Genomic DNA, 13,008 nt, shown 5'->3' with positions numbered 1-13,008 from the left:
CTATACAAGGGCGCGTAACACGTCATTTGCCTTTCTCTGTCTTCACCAGTATTCAATTCACTCTAAAATATTATTTGGGTAATCTTTGTATTTTCGTGTGTAATAAACCAAAAATTGTAAGTAACTTAAATTACTTTATTTATTTATAACTTGAGGTTAAATCCATTAAATCATAATATGTTTTACATGAACTAACAAATAGCTACTATCAAGTAGAGTATAATAATAAATCCTCTACAATAGCAAAGAAACATATTTTCATATTTTAATTATTTGCAAAAGTCCGCAGTTATTTAATTTTTTTTTTTTTTAATGTACCACAACAGGCCAGGAAGCCCAATTACAGTGGTGAATTACAGCACAGAACACCCAGGCTTGAGAAAAATGACATTTTAATTTTTGTGTTCTCACCGGGAATCGAACTTGGAAGCTTCCGTGCGTGAGTCAAGCGTCTTGACCACTACACCACGGAGGCCGCCTAACGAACACCCTATGTGTTTATCCTCATAATTACATATGCTACCTTCATTATGTTCTCTTCCTCCGAATTGCTTTTGCAATATTGCAGGTAAAACTCAATTTTCTCTCATTTCCTCCTCTTTTTGTATATCTTGTATATTCCTTTAAGTTTATGGCTAAGTTTTTTATATCCCAAACTAGCTTCCACTAGCCGGTTAAAAGTAAGGTGTGTTCATATTTTTACTTACGTACTTGTTAATACAAACATTTTAAATAAAATATTATGATGGATGTCTAGCCCTTTAAAGGACTTAAGACCTGTTATTGACTGGTTTAAGTGGTCACTTTATACATTGTGTAACATTCACCATTCGGTCTATGTTTGAACATCCGTATTTCTTTTCAATTGTAATTTTCCATGCGTTGATTTTCGTGATGTTATAAATCAGAAACCTTTATTGATGCTGGTTAGATTCTTCTGACTATTTTTTTCACCTACATACTAGGCAACGCCTTAATATATATATATATATATATTATTTATGTATTTTTTATTGTTTATTTTTTTTATTTCACAAAAAACTTTTTTTTTTTTTATAATGTAATTTCATATTATGTACCCTTCGTATTATTAAAATTAAGTAATTTAAGATACCGAACATCAAAAATAAAGGATAACAGAATGAAAAATGACTACACTTTATAATATTGTAAATGTCAGTTTGGGTAAAAAAACAGCCGTCAACCAAACACAATAATATTATTTGGAACAAATGTACGCTTTAATTTCAGAAACCGCAATATGGCGGCTCGGTGGTATTATTTCTCATGACGCAGGATGTGATTCCCCCCCCTACCGCCACTGAACAAATGTACAACCAGAACGAGGACTTAAACGATTCTGCCATTAAACGTGAAAGCTCTGGAGGGACACAAAAGTACAGTGGCGTTGCCGCACCTCGAATGATGCGATTACGTTTTTAAAAGAGGTCTTTTAACGCCCGCAGTTCAATACTAGTAGAGAAACGAAGATGCTTGAACATTTCAGATGTAATTATTTCAAGTTTCAACTCTCTTTGACAGCGTTGGATTATTTCTGTAAGCATTTTTGTATTCAAAGGATCATGCTTCCACATGTATTTTCAATTTGCGGTATGTACGAATTAATTCGTTTAGTGAAATAAAATCTTTTGCAAAACTCAAAAACATACGTTTTTTTTTATTATATATTTTTTTGTTTTACGTGAAATGATTGATAATAAAGTTGTATTTGAGAATTATTTGTGAGGTAAATAGAGAGGCACTTAACCCAATCATCATTACGTAACATGAATAATATCCGCATGTATAAAAACAAATGTAAAATGTGGCGGATAATTAAAATGTTTTTCGTTTCTGTTAATTTAAGATTAACCATTGTTGTGAAACTGTTTTCATGTTAAGGATTATATGGAATTCCAACTTACCCGAAAGTTTTGTTGCATAATATGAGCGTGTATAAATGAAAGATTTCACTTATTTATTTGGAGTTTATTATTCCTTTCATTGACAATTGGAAAATACAATAAAATGAATGCCAACAATACTGGCTTACTTAACTGTGATATGTATATTTAATTTAAGTTAAAGTTGAAAGTCAATAACCATGCCTAGTTGGGACAACCGAAACCTGCGCTGAACGAAGAAAGGCTGAATTAAGTTTTGTTGCTGCTGTTGACGTAATGCGTTGCTGCGTTGGCAGGCCTGTCACTTGATGTTTCAAGTGTTGCAGGTGACCATATTCGTAAACCATATGTTTTAATTAAAGTCCATGTCACAGTTTTCTAACGTAACTATGATAGACTATTCTCCATCTGTTTAAAGCGTGTCCTTCAGTTTATTAAAAACACGGCCAGATAAAACGACGGCAATCTTGAAAATTAATGGTCGTGATAGGAGTCAAAAGAAGTAAAGGGAAAAAAAATCCTTACTAGATGGACTTACCAAATTATGGCTGCCGCATGAACATTAGTGATTGGAGCGATGCGAACGGTACGGTAGTGTGTCGAGAGAGGTGGAGACCCACAATTTATAAAGACAAAAAAGAGGATTGTCACGACCCTTAGCCGTGAGGAGAGCGACACAGATAATGCCCCTTAATTTTAAAACAAGGCATGGTGGTTTATTGAAAATAGAAAACAGTGATTCGTGACTTTCAAAAACTTTTGAAAGCCATAACATGCCTGGTTGTATTTTAAATATATTTATTGATTCATGTCATACATAACATACAGTACAAGCACTAGAAAATTAAATAAATACAGTATCGTAGGTTGCACCGATTGACAAGCGCTGACTTTACAGATTTAAAGGCGGTGGAGTTATTGTTTCACGACAAAGGGGCTGATTTAAGGTTCCGGGTGGCCGAAGCAAAATAACACTCAGGACTTCGGTCAGCAGAGCGTTTTTGTATATCGAGCGCCTGATGTCTCGCACCATATTTAGTAGTTGGCGAAAGGGCGTGTAGGTACCGTGGATCAACTACTATGATCTGAGTTATTTAAATTATATGTCTGGCCAAAGTACCCGGTTCTATGAAAAAAAGTGATCGCGTACGGGATGAGAGCCAATAATAATCTCATTATATATTTGACCAGTTTTGATGATTTTCAAATTACCGTAAGATTTTTCTCATGCTGTGGGTGTTTTCTGCAAATTGAGAAATGCCGTTTTTGTGATCGACACCATTTTCAGATGGTGATTAAAACAGTTTTTGTATGAAAACGGTCAGGCTGTTTTTAGCAAGACATGGACTTGACCTTACTGCACCCGATAACATCAATACATATTTTTTCTTCCAAATGTGGACTGGCTGCTTTCTCCATAACTACGTTTAATTGTCCCATCTAAAAATAAACGGCATCCGTCAAATGAAATAAGTGTTTGATTTTAGTATTGTAATTTTGAAAGCTTTCAAAAATGGCCATTAATTTTCTGTAGGGGTAGGCAGAGAGGATAGAACGCCATATCACTCTATCTTGGCATACAGACCTCGCTTCCTCTACATTCATACATCTTTTCATGCACGCACGCCGATTATTCCTACTTTTGACATGTCCATCTTCAAGTATTTGATGGACTTGATCGTGCCATGTCTTTCTCGGTCTTTCTTGTATTCTGCATCCATCAACGTTCGCATCGTAGATCCTTTAAGCCGTTCTTTTGCTGTTCATTCGCTCCACATGTCCAAACCAACGCAGCACCCCTTTCTTGATTCTGTCGATAATGCATGTCTCAGCCTTACACACTTTACGGATCTCGGCATTTGTGCACCTATCATACATCGTTTTACCATACATTCGCCTGAGGGATCGCATTTTGACAGAATTCAACCTACTTTCATCATCATATTTCCAATTCCATACTTCGCTCCCATACATTAGAGTTGGCACTAGAACTTCGTTGTGAACTGCTAGTTTAGCCTCCTGCGACAAACGTTTGTTTGCCAAAGTAGATTTTAGTGCACCGTTCACCCTGTTCCCGGCACTCACCCTCCTTTCAATATCTTTCTCGGTTTTTCTATCCCATGTAAACACACTTCCCAGATACACAAATTCTTTTACCTGATTCAGAATATCTCCGTTCACACTGATCTCAATTTTCATGAACATAATTACATTTTTCATGATTAGAATCTATTCCAAACCGTAACAAGTTCTGCCATAGCCGTGTTTAAGCTCTGTAGTCTTTGACAATAGTCAAAGACTCGTAATAACGAGTCCACAATTTGACTGAGAATAAGGTTTTGTGCGCATTTCCTTTATTGAATTCTTTCGTTTTTCTTTTGTCTACGTCACTGTTAAATGATAGCCGGAATGTATGTACTGGTGGATTCGTACATAATATTATGGAGATAGCTGAAAATATTTTAGTAGTAGATAACATGCTAACATCGCTGTATACATGATAATATTAGAGAGATTCTTAACTATTTCCTAGGAATAAACTTCTCCAATTAGTACGCGTACGTACGTTTTCTGAATTTTCGAGAACATTTTATTCGATACTCGGCTAAAGTATCTCATTTGAAACATGTGCTGCGAGCTAGCGGTAAAATTTAACGTAGGTAAGAGCTAGAAACGTCTACCTCACAAAACGCAATCTAGGATAATGATTATATCAGATAATTTCGTTCCATATTAATTTTTTCATGCTACCACAAAATGGTGGAATGAAATAGCGGGAAAATAATAAAAATGATTTTACATTACTTAAATCGTGTCGGCCTCGTGGTGTAGCGGTCAGCGCATTTGCCTACCATGCAAGAGGTTTTGGGTTCGACTCCCGGCATGGTTGACATGAAGTATTTATTTTAAAGATGTGTTTTTACAACTAGAATATTTCGCAGTCCCTGGACGGGCCGGGCCCCTGAAGCGTAAGACTGATCATCCGCTGCGATTTTTTTTTGGTTTATTTTTCCATACATATATTACTTACATAGGAATAAAATTACAAAAATACACTTTAGAAAAATACATCTTAAAATTAAGCTATAACATAAATTGGAAAAAAAAGCCCACAAAGACTTCAGCGTCTTGCGTGGGCCATTCCTTTTTTAATTATTAAAAAGTTTAAAGCATATCAATATGACATGAAAAGAAGAGAAAATAAAAAATAAAATAAAAGAAAAACCAAATTAACATATGCGGATATTACGAAGACATGATTTATTTGCAATGTGCATTTTTTTTAAAGAATGTGTCTATGTGTTCCTTCCATGCTAATCCAAGACCTCAAACCTACTTTAAACTGTACCACTGTACTGTTTTAGTTTACCAATGCAGTGATCTATGCACCATACGGTGTGGAAAGGAAATAATGATGATGATGATGATGATTACTTAAATGTTTTTTTTAAATATTATTAGGTACAGGCTGCCAAAATGTGAAATTTACAACTCACCTGTTTGTCCTCCCATCCGTAAAAGGACACGCGACAAAAAGCTGTTTGATGAATAGGTATACTACTCGTTTATGTATCATAAATTTCGATATGTGTAAATAGTATCAACTTTAAGTTATTATACACTTTCTTTTAAGTGATACGTTTAATGTTCACATTTAATAAATAAAATGTCATAAAATAATATTGTTGCCAGCAGTTCAACACGACCAACTATTATCCTATGGCGTCCACTGTGATACGTATTTTCTTGATCACTTCTATGGATTGATTTCTGTGGTATTGGTGTAATGCAATGCCGCGATGATAAATCTTCAGGAAGAAGTCGCTTTGAAGCACAAGTCTGAGCGCGAGTCAAAAACTCTCTAGCCGCGATTCGAAAAACACACCGGATCTTCGTCGGCCGCGAATCATACCATTGCTAACTGAATGAAAACGATCCCGCCATCTCTCAAAGAGATATTCAAATACACATGAATTAACGACTGCAATTAATGTTCATGAGTCGAATTAATTTATCTTTTCTTGACAGGGAAAATCATTTCGTAAATTGAACCGCAGCGCTGGCCACAACACTATATAGTCTAAATCAGGGGTCTTTAACCTTTTTGAAGTCAAAAGCCGAAAAAACTTTGGTTTTTGTTTAGCGGGCCGCAATACTAGGGAATAATATCACTAAATCACTTTTAGAACAATTGCTCGCATAGATATGTGGTTAAAAAAAGGGACGTCATTCTTAGTGCATGATCTCTAATTTTAAGAAAATTTGAAAAGGGGATGTATTTCCGAAAAAACTTGAGCAAACCAGCCAACACATTGCGATACGCGACACCTTTAATGTTTTTTCAACATAGCCTGCCAGTTATTCTACCCTCCTTGCAACTGTAACGCCTGACATAATTTTGAAAAAAGTTGCATTTGCGATGGGCATAATACTTCTGCTACAGCCTCCATTCATTATTTTATGAATTCGCCCTTAGTAAATGGTTTTGACTTACGTCCTATTTTCTCTAAAATAATGTAGCTTACTTGATGGTATAGTGTGCCTAAGAAATGTAGGTATCACACTGTTTTATAGCTACATTAATACGATTTGCGCGCATTTGTGTAAGTACTTAACTATTTTGTTTTAATTTCTTAAGATATTTATTTATATTATACATAGATCAATAAACTTAATTTTGCCAGGTTATTGCCGAGCCGCCAAGGAAGCCACTGCGGGCCGCAGGTTGAAGACCTATGCTGTAAAACTAGTAATACCGTACTATCGCAGATGCCTCCCCGAAAACTGTGCGAAAAAGACAACTGCACGTCAGACTGATAATGCCTAACTAAAATCAACGAAATCGAAGTTTCGTATTTCAGTTTTCCCTACCCCAAAACTGAACCGGTTTTTATTTTTAAAAAAAGCGTATCCGAAATAAATTTTCCGTGTCGGCCATTGATATATACATTAGATGAAGCACTAAGCATCTGTCTTATGTTCCATCCAATCCAAGTTCCGGAACCTAACTTGTAGTCAGTTAATGTGAAGCAGCGTAAAAAGGCGCGACATACAAATTTGAATTCACAGTAAACTGGCATAGACAGTTAGTTTTTTTTACTCTACTCCGTGTTTTGCAAGGCAATTTTCAATTTTCGAAATATGATTTTAAACTTTCGTTATATCAATATTTATATATTTATTTAGATATTATTTATTCATTTATTAACGGACTCTACCATTCAAAATGGCAAACACAAATCTTTATAATACATATAGGGACAGTTGAAATAAAACACAAATAAAGAAAATCAAAGCCAGAACATACAAGATAAGCTATCAAGCTAGCTATTGTTGGTATTCATTTATTTATTGATTTTTTTCCATTTTAAACAACGATTAATAACTAAAATAATGTGAACTTACCGCGGTTACCTGTGCCAAGGACACCTAACAATGTACTTTTGATTTTATTTTAACAGTAATAAAATAATAATATTTTCATTTTGGAACAAAATACGGATAAACAGACATATTTATTAAATAAATGAAAATTGATAAACTGTGCAATGAAGAGAGGGAGAGGGGTAAAAAGGAAAGGAAATAGGAAGGAGAATCGAAAAACTTGAATATTCAGGAAATGGCATTTTATACGTGATTTATATGTTAGTCGAGAATAAGGGGCGCCTCTGATATTAGTTGGTAGATTATTCCATAATCGAGCAGCTACTACTGTGAAATAAAAGGTACAATAATTAGAGCGGTGAATAGGTATTGAAAGGGTTCTCTCGTTACCATAACGAATAGTTAGCGCATGCTATGATAGAGGTTGGAAGAGCTCTCTCAGATAAACAGGCGAAGTGGAATTATTAAAAATATTTTGAAGAAGTGATAGAATGTGAATGTTTATTCTACGCCTAAAACTGCGCCAGTGTAGTTGCGTGCGATATTCGGTTATGTGGTTGAATTTGCGAAGATTTAAAATATAACATATACAAACATTCTGCAACCGTTCCAACTTATCAAGCAATTGAGAATTAGCATCTGGATAACATAGATCTGCATATTCAAGGAGTAGAAGAAGTAAGCTCTGGACTTACGTTTGCTAAACATTAATTGGCCAGAAATTCTGCAATCTGTAAAGTGAGTGCAAACTGCTATAAAGTTTACAACTAACTTCGTTATCCTGATCGTACTACCCTTAATGCTTATGTATGATAAAACCTAAGTATTTGACTGAAGTCATGAATGAAATTTCTGTGACATCAATTTTGAAAAGAAGAAGCGTGGGAAAATCCACTTTTAAACACATTTACTTTTAGTCATTTATTTGTCAACCACCGCTGGAGTTGAAACTAAAGCCGACACTGTACCGTATTGCTCATCCGCTCGCGCCAGTGTTCTGAAGCTCGCGGCCGAAGGCCCTTTGCGCACCGTTTACCGGTTCCACGATCATAGACTATAATTCATCAAAAGATCAAGAGACTTATTTTCGGAATCTCTAAGTTCAGTCATATCACTCCACTACTTCGGGAACTACACTGGCTACGTTTTCCACAGAGGGTCGAATACAAACTCTGTTGGCTTATGTATAAGTCACTGCACAACTCTGCTCCGGAATATCTAAGGGAACTATGCATTCCAGATGAACTAGCTGACAGGCGTCTAACGCTTAGATCAGCATGGAATGCTCTCTCAGCAGAGGTGCGAGGCTGTGAAAGTGAAGTGATGTTTCGGAAAAAACTTAAAACCCACTTGTTCTCTAAATCATTTGAATTAATCCGTAGCATGTGAGAACAAAATAAATTACTTTAATTAAATTACAAATTTAAAAGAATCACAAAGCGCCCTTGAGGTATTTTGTTACGAAAATGGCTCTATATAAGTTATCCATAATAATAATCTGAATCGTTGCGATTGCCGTGCCTCAAATGTAAAATATCAGTATCTGACTCGATGGAATGGAGAAACCGGGGACAGGTTAATGGCTATCTCATCCAAGTCCATCTTCCTGAGTCAATATTGTGACCAACGATCGACACCAATGTGGTTGAGGCCAGGCCACGCTCACCGGGTTATCGCACCATTAAATATTTTGAAAATGCTGTCCACTTACTCTCATAACTGTTTAACTGTACGCCAATGAACCTTGGTGTGACACCCGGCACATTTTTAAACGCCCACTATTTATAGAATTGACAACGTCACATCTTCTCCCATTCAATAGCTGGAGTAAAAACACTGAAGTATCGATAGTTTGCCTTGCGCGTGAGCTGAAATAGGTGTGTTCAAAGAGCGTTCGAGTGCCTCACACCGGGTTCAGAGTTTTTTTATATATTTTTTAAAAGAAACATATTATGCTTTTTTATGATTTATACAAATATTTCAATTACGAGGGACGTTTTCGACGAGTTGAAAATAACTCACTATTAGAAAATGGGCACCAAGTCTTGAAAGAGAGGGTTGCGAACCTCGGACCTTTGATCTGTGAATCCACGATACTACCCACAGAACCAGAACCCGAGTTTTTTGTAACTGAAAAACTGAAAGTTATCCCTCATTTAAAAATGCTATGCCCAAGATTGTAAACATTTTTTAATTGAATCTACGTATACCTATATTTTTTTCGAAAAATTATGTCTATATTTAAATGTCAGTCCATTTCAGTTTTTTTTTATTTTATTGCTTTTCGGAGAAATTTTTACTGTTTCGTTTTCACATAACTTCACAATTTATTTATTAGGCTCCATTTTCGGGGAAAATTCAGCTTATTATGAGTTTTTCCCCTTCATGTACAAACAACAAAGCTTATTTCCTCGTGCTAACACCCTGATTATTCCGATTTTTGACAAACATGTCCTTTCATAATATTTTTTCGTCCAAAATCTTTCTCGATCTTTCTCAATTTTCGTATTCGTCTACATCCTTTCTCATTGTTTTTATATTTGGCTACTCTTTCGTCGTCTATTTTCTCTGCTCGCTTACTCTTAGAAAGATAACTATAAATACTCGTATTGTGTTATAATACATTAAAAATAACCACACATCGATTCGACGTGTATATGTTTAAGTGCTCATATTTTCGATAGTTTATAATATATGTTTCTGTAAGTGGTAATGTATCACTATAAACGTCGTTGTGTTATGGATACTAAAAAACATAAGTTTATTTGTAATTTTCTATAAAAAAAAATGAAATAACAAAAAATAAGTTTCTTATTTTAAAAACAGCAAAATGTTAACATTTATCATGATACCCCATATCTAATTGTACATTAAATAAAACCACATTTCACCTCGATGTACGGTATGTATACAGTTCCGAAAGTAGTGCACGTACCTCAACGGATCGGGTGTCTCCTGTAGGGCGACTGAGTTGGCAGGAACAGCGAGCGCAGGTGCGCCATATGCGAGCGAATTATATCGATTTTTGAAAATCGATTCGACATAGGTTGTCTAAATAGGGTTGAAACATCGCATCTCATTATCATTATTTTATTGGTAATGGTATATACATATTTTTGCGAATCTAGTTCATTTGTACGTTTATCGTACTTACATTATATAAATACTTTAACCACACGTTTGCCTGATAAATCGAATTTCGATTGCATTACGCCTTTTCTTATTTTTTTTATTCAACTAAAAAGATTTTGCCTACCCTTTCTTTTCAGCTCGTCGATTGTAAGTTGGCTAATTAACTAGAGTTCATTGCAAAGTTTATACGAATATCTAATAGTCTTTAAGAATACTATTTGTTCGGAGAAAGCCTAAGGGAAACATTTATTTAATATCTAAATAGAACATTTCAGCACTGCTTGTATTCGCTTATCCGACAGGTTTAATCTTTTAGTGATAAGAACTGAAATACTTAGGTTAAATTTTAGGATATTCAAGTCAAAAAGGTACGGTCTTATGTCTTATATGATACTGAAGTTGGAACAATTAAAACAATTGATGTGTAGTTTGTGAGCCACGATAAATCCGATCGAAGTTTTCGTTTGTTACATCTGAAGCGTTTTAAATAATTATTTATACAATCCATAACTTCTAATGCAGTAGAAACCAGCCTTCGTCAATAAATATCTGGAAAAACTTAAAATATTAAACCAAGTGGTTTAAGAAAAAGTATAAAACTTTGAAAAGTATTTATTTTTGTAAAAGAGTTGTGAAAATATGGACGTTTAAGCATAGGTAGATTTAACCAGCCATTTGCAGATTATGAGCCCTCCAGCTCTTTTAAATGCCTATACTTCCATAATACATTTTTAAAAAAACGTGTTTGCAAAAAAATACTATAGTTTCTAATATAAAAATAAGAACCGAAAACAAGGACTTCACAATAATATCTATCTAATTTATTTGTTACTTTTTGTATGTCAAACGCATCTATTTAAATATGTAGTCATCATTACCTTACGGGTTTAACTCATTACGTAATGTAGACTGTGAAAAGCAAGTAAAATAATATAATTAGTAAAAAATTATTGAATGGAAAGGAGATAACTGCTTAGCTTTCGATATGTTCAAAAAAATATGTTCATATTATGTGCAAAATCCGTATCAAGTAAGCGAATGGGCAATTCGCAATAGGGCATATTTAATGGGTGAATTCTGACTTGCATTCACAGAGCTTCTGAGTACGTACAATTGTGCCTGAGGTCTCGCTCTGAGGTGGTATTCTAAACGATTTTCAGAACACCGGCCCTGGTAAAGTTATTAGAAAAAAGCAAACTGATCTGTTTCAGTATATTTCAATTATATTTTGTACTTTTAGAACAACCGAGAATATGGTCCACGTTTATTTTGTTGATAAAAAAATGCAATGGAATTCTATGAAACTTATGATATTGACGGACATGTGTGTATAACAACGCATTTTCTCGGTTATCCCCTTTAGACAAAATAATTTTAAAATAATTTGAAATATTTAAATGAATTAAAAAAACGCCAATATTCAAATATTTTTTAATGAAAAATTAAAAAAAAGCTACAAAAGCTTCCGGACCCTTAAGTAGGTAGGTCCTACATTTTTATTCATGAATATTTGTAATAATGCCGCTATTTATGAAATTGTTTTACCCATGATACTATAAAATATGTTTTCTGAAGGATTATATACGAAGCAATAAACATATTACATAAGTGAATTTTCTTTTGTGTTTTTGTATTTCACGTTGTTCGTGTCAAACTGAACTGAATTTTTACGTAAAGGAAATATTTATTTGGGGCGATCAACCTATTGTTCCATAATTTCAACTGAATAATATAGTTATGTTTCGTTTTGCATGTTTTAATAAATGAATTTCTTAAAACTCATTCTTAATAACTCATTGTAAATGATAAGTTTGACTTATTTTGTTATTTTGTCAAAAAAATATGCAAATATAATATTTAAAATTAACAATTCATTTTTAAATTTTTTTATTCGTTATCATATTTTTTTTGTTTTTTTTTTTACAATATAAATTAGAGGTTAAATAGAGTATTACAAAAAAAGAATAATAAAAAAGCAATGAAAAACATATTAATAGTAAGAATAGTAAACAAAAAAATCCCAAATGCATGGCCTGTTCCAGGGTATACAAAAAATGTTTATGAATTTTTTGCTCCCATAATAAACAGATAAGTATGATACTTTTGTAAAATTTAAGAAAGAGAAATAATGAAATATTTGTTTAAAAGGATGTATTTAAACTAGAATGTTTCATGACCCCTAGACTGGTACCCAGCGTAAAACTAGTCCTCTTACATTCATTTAACAAAAACGATCCAGATACACTGCAATTGATGTACCAATTCAGTGTCTTATGCACCATTAGGTTCGGAAAGTTAATGATGATGATAATATGAAACAGAAAATAAAATATTTTGTAAAATATTGAGAGGTACTTTTTAATTATTTAAAAAGAAAATAAGGATAAAAAAAACATAAAAATATTCCTTAAAAGGCAACAAATTATGTCATAAAAAAATGATATTATCTCTTTAGTTTGAATCCAGGATGGTGCATATTTTTTTAAAAGAAGGAAAAATAAGTTTTTGAAAGTATGGGATTAACGAAATATTATCAGAAAAAAAATAATAAAAAAAATTTGGGCCCATAAAATATGCGTGTCTCTGT

Source organism: Micrasema longulum, unplaced genomic scaffold (genome assembly GCF_059751315.1).
Source record: "Micrasema longulum isolate JH-2025_06_02 unplaced genomic scaffold, ASM5975131v1 h1tg001638l, whole genome shotgun sequence".
Taxonomy (NCBI): Eukaryota; Metazoa; Arthropoda; class Insecta; order Trichoptera; family Brachycentridae; genus Micrasema; species Micrasema longulum.
Note: the sequence above shows the minus strand (reverse complement) of the source record.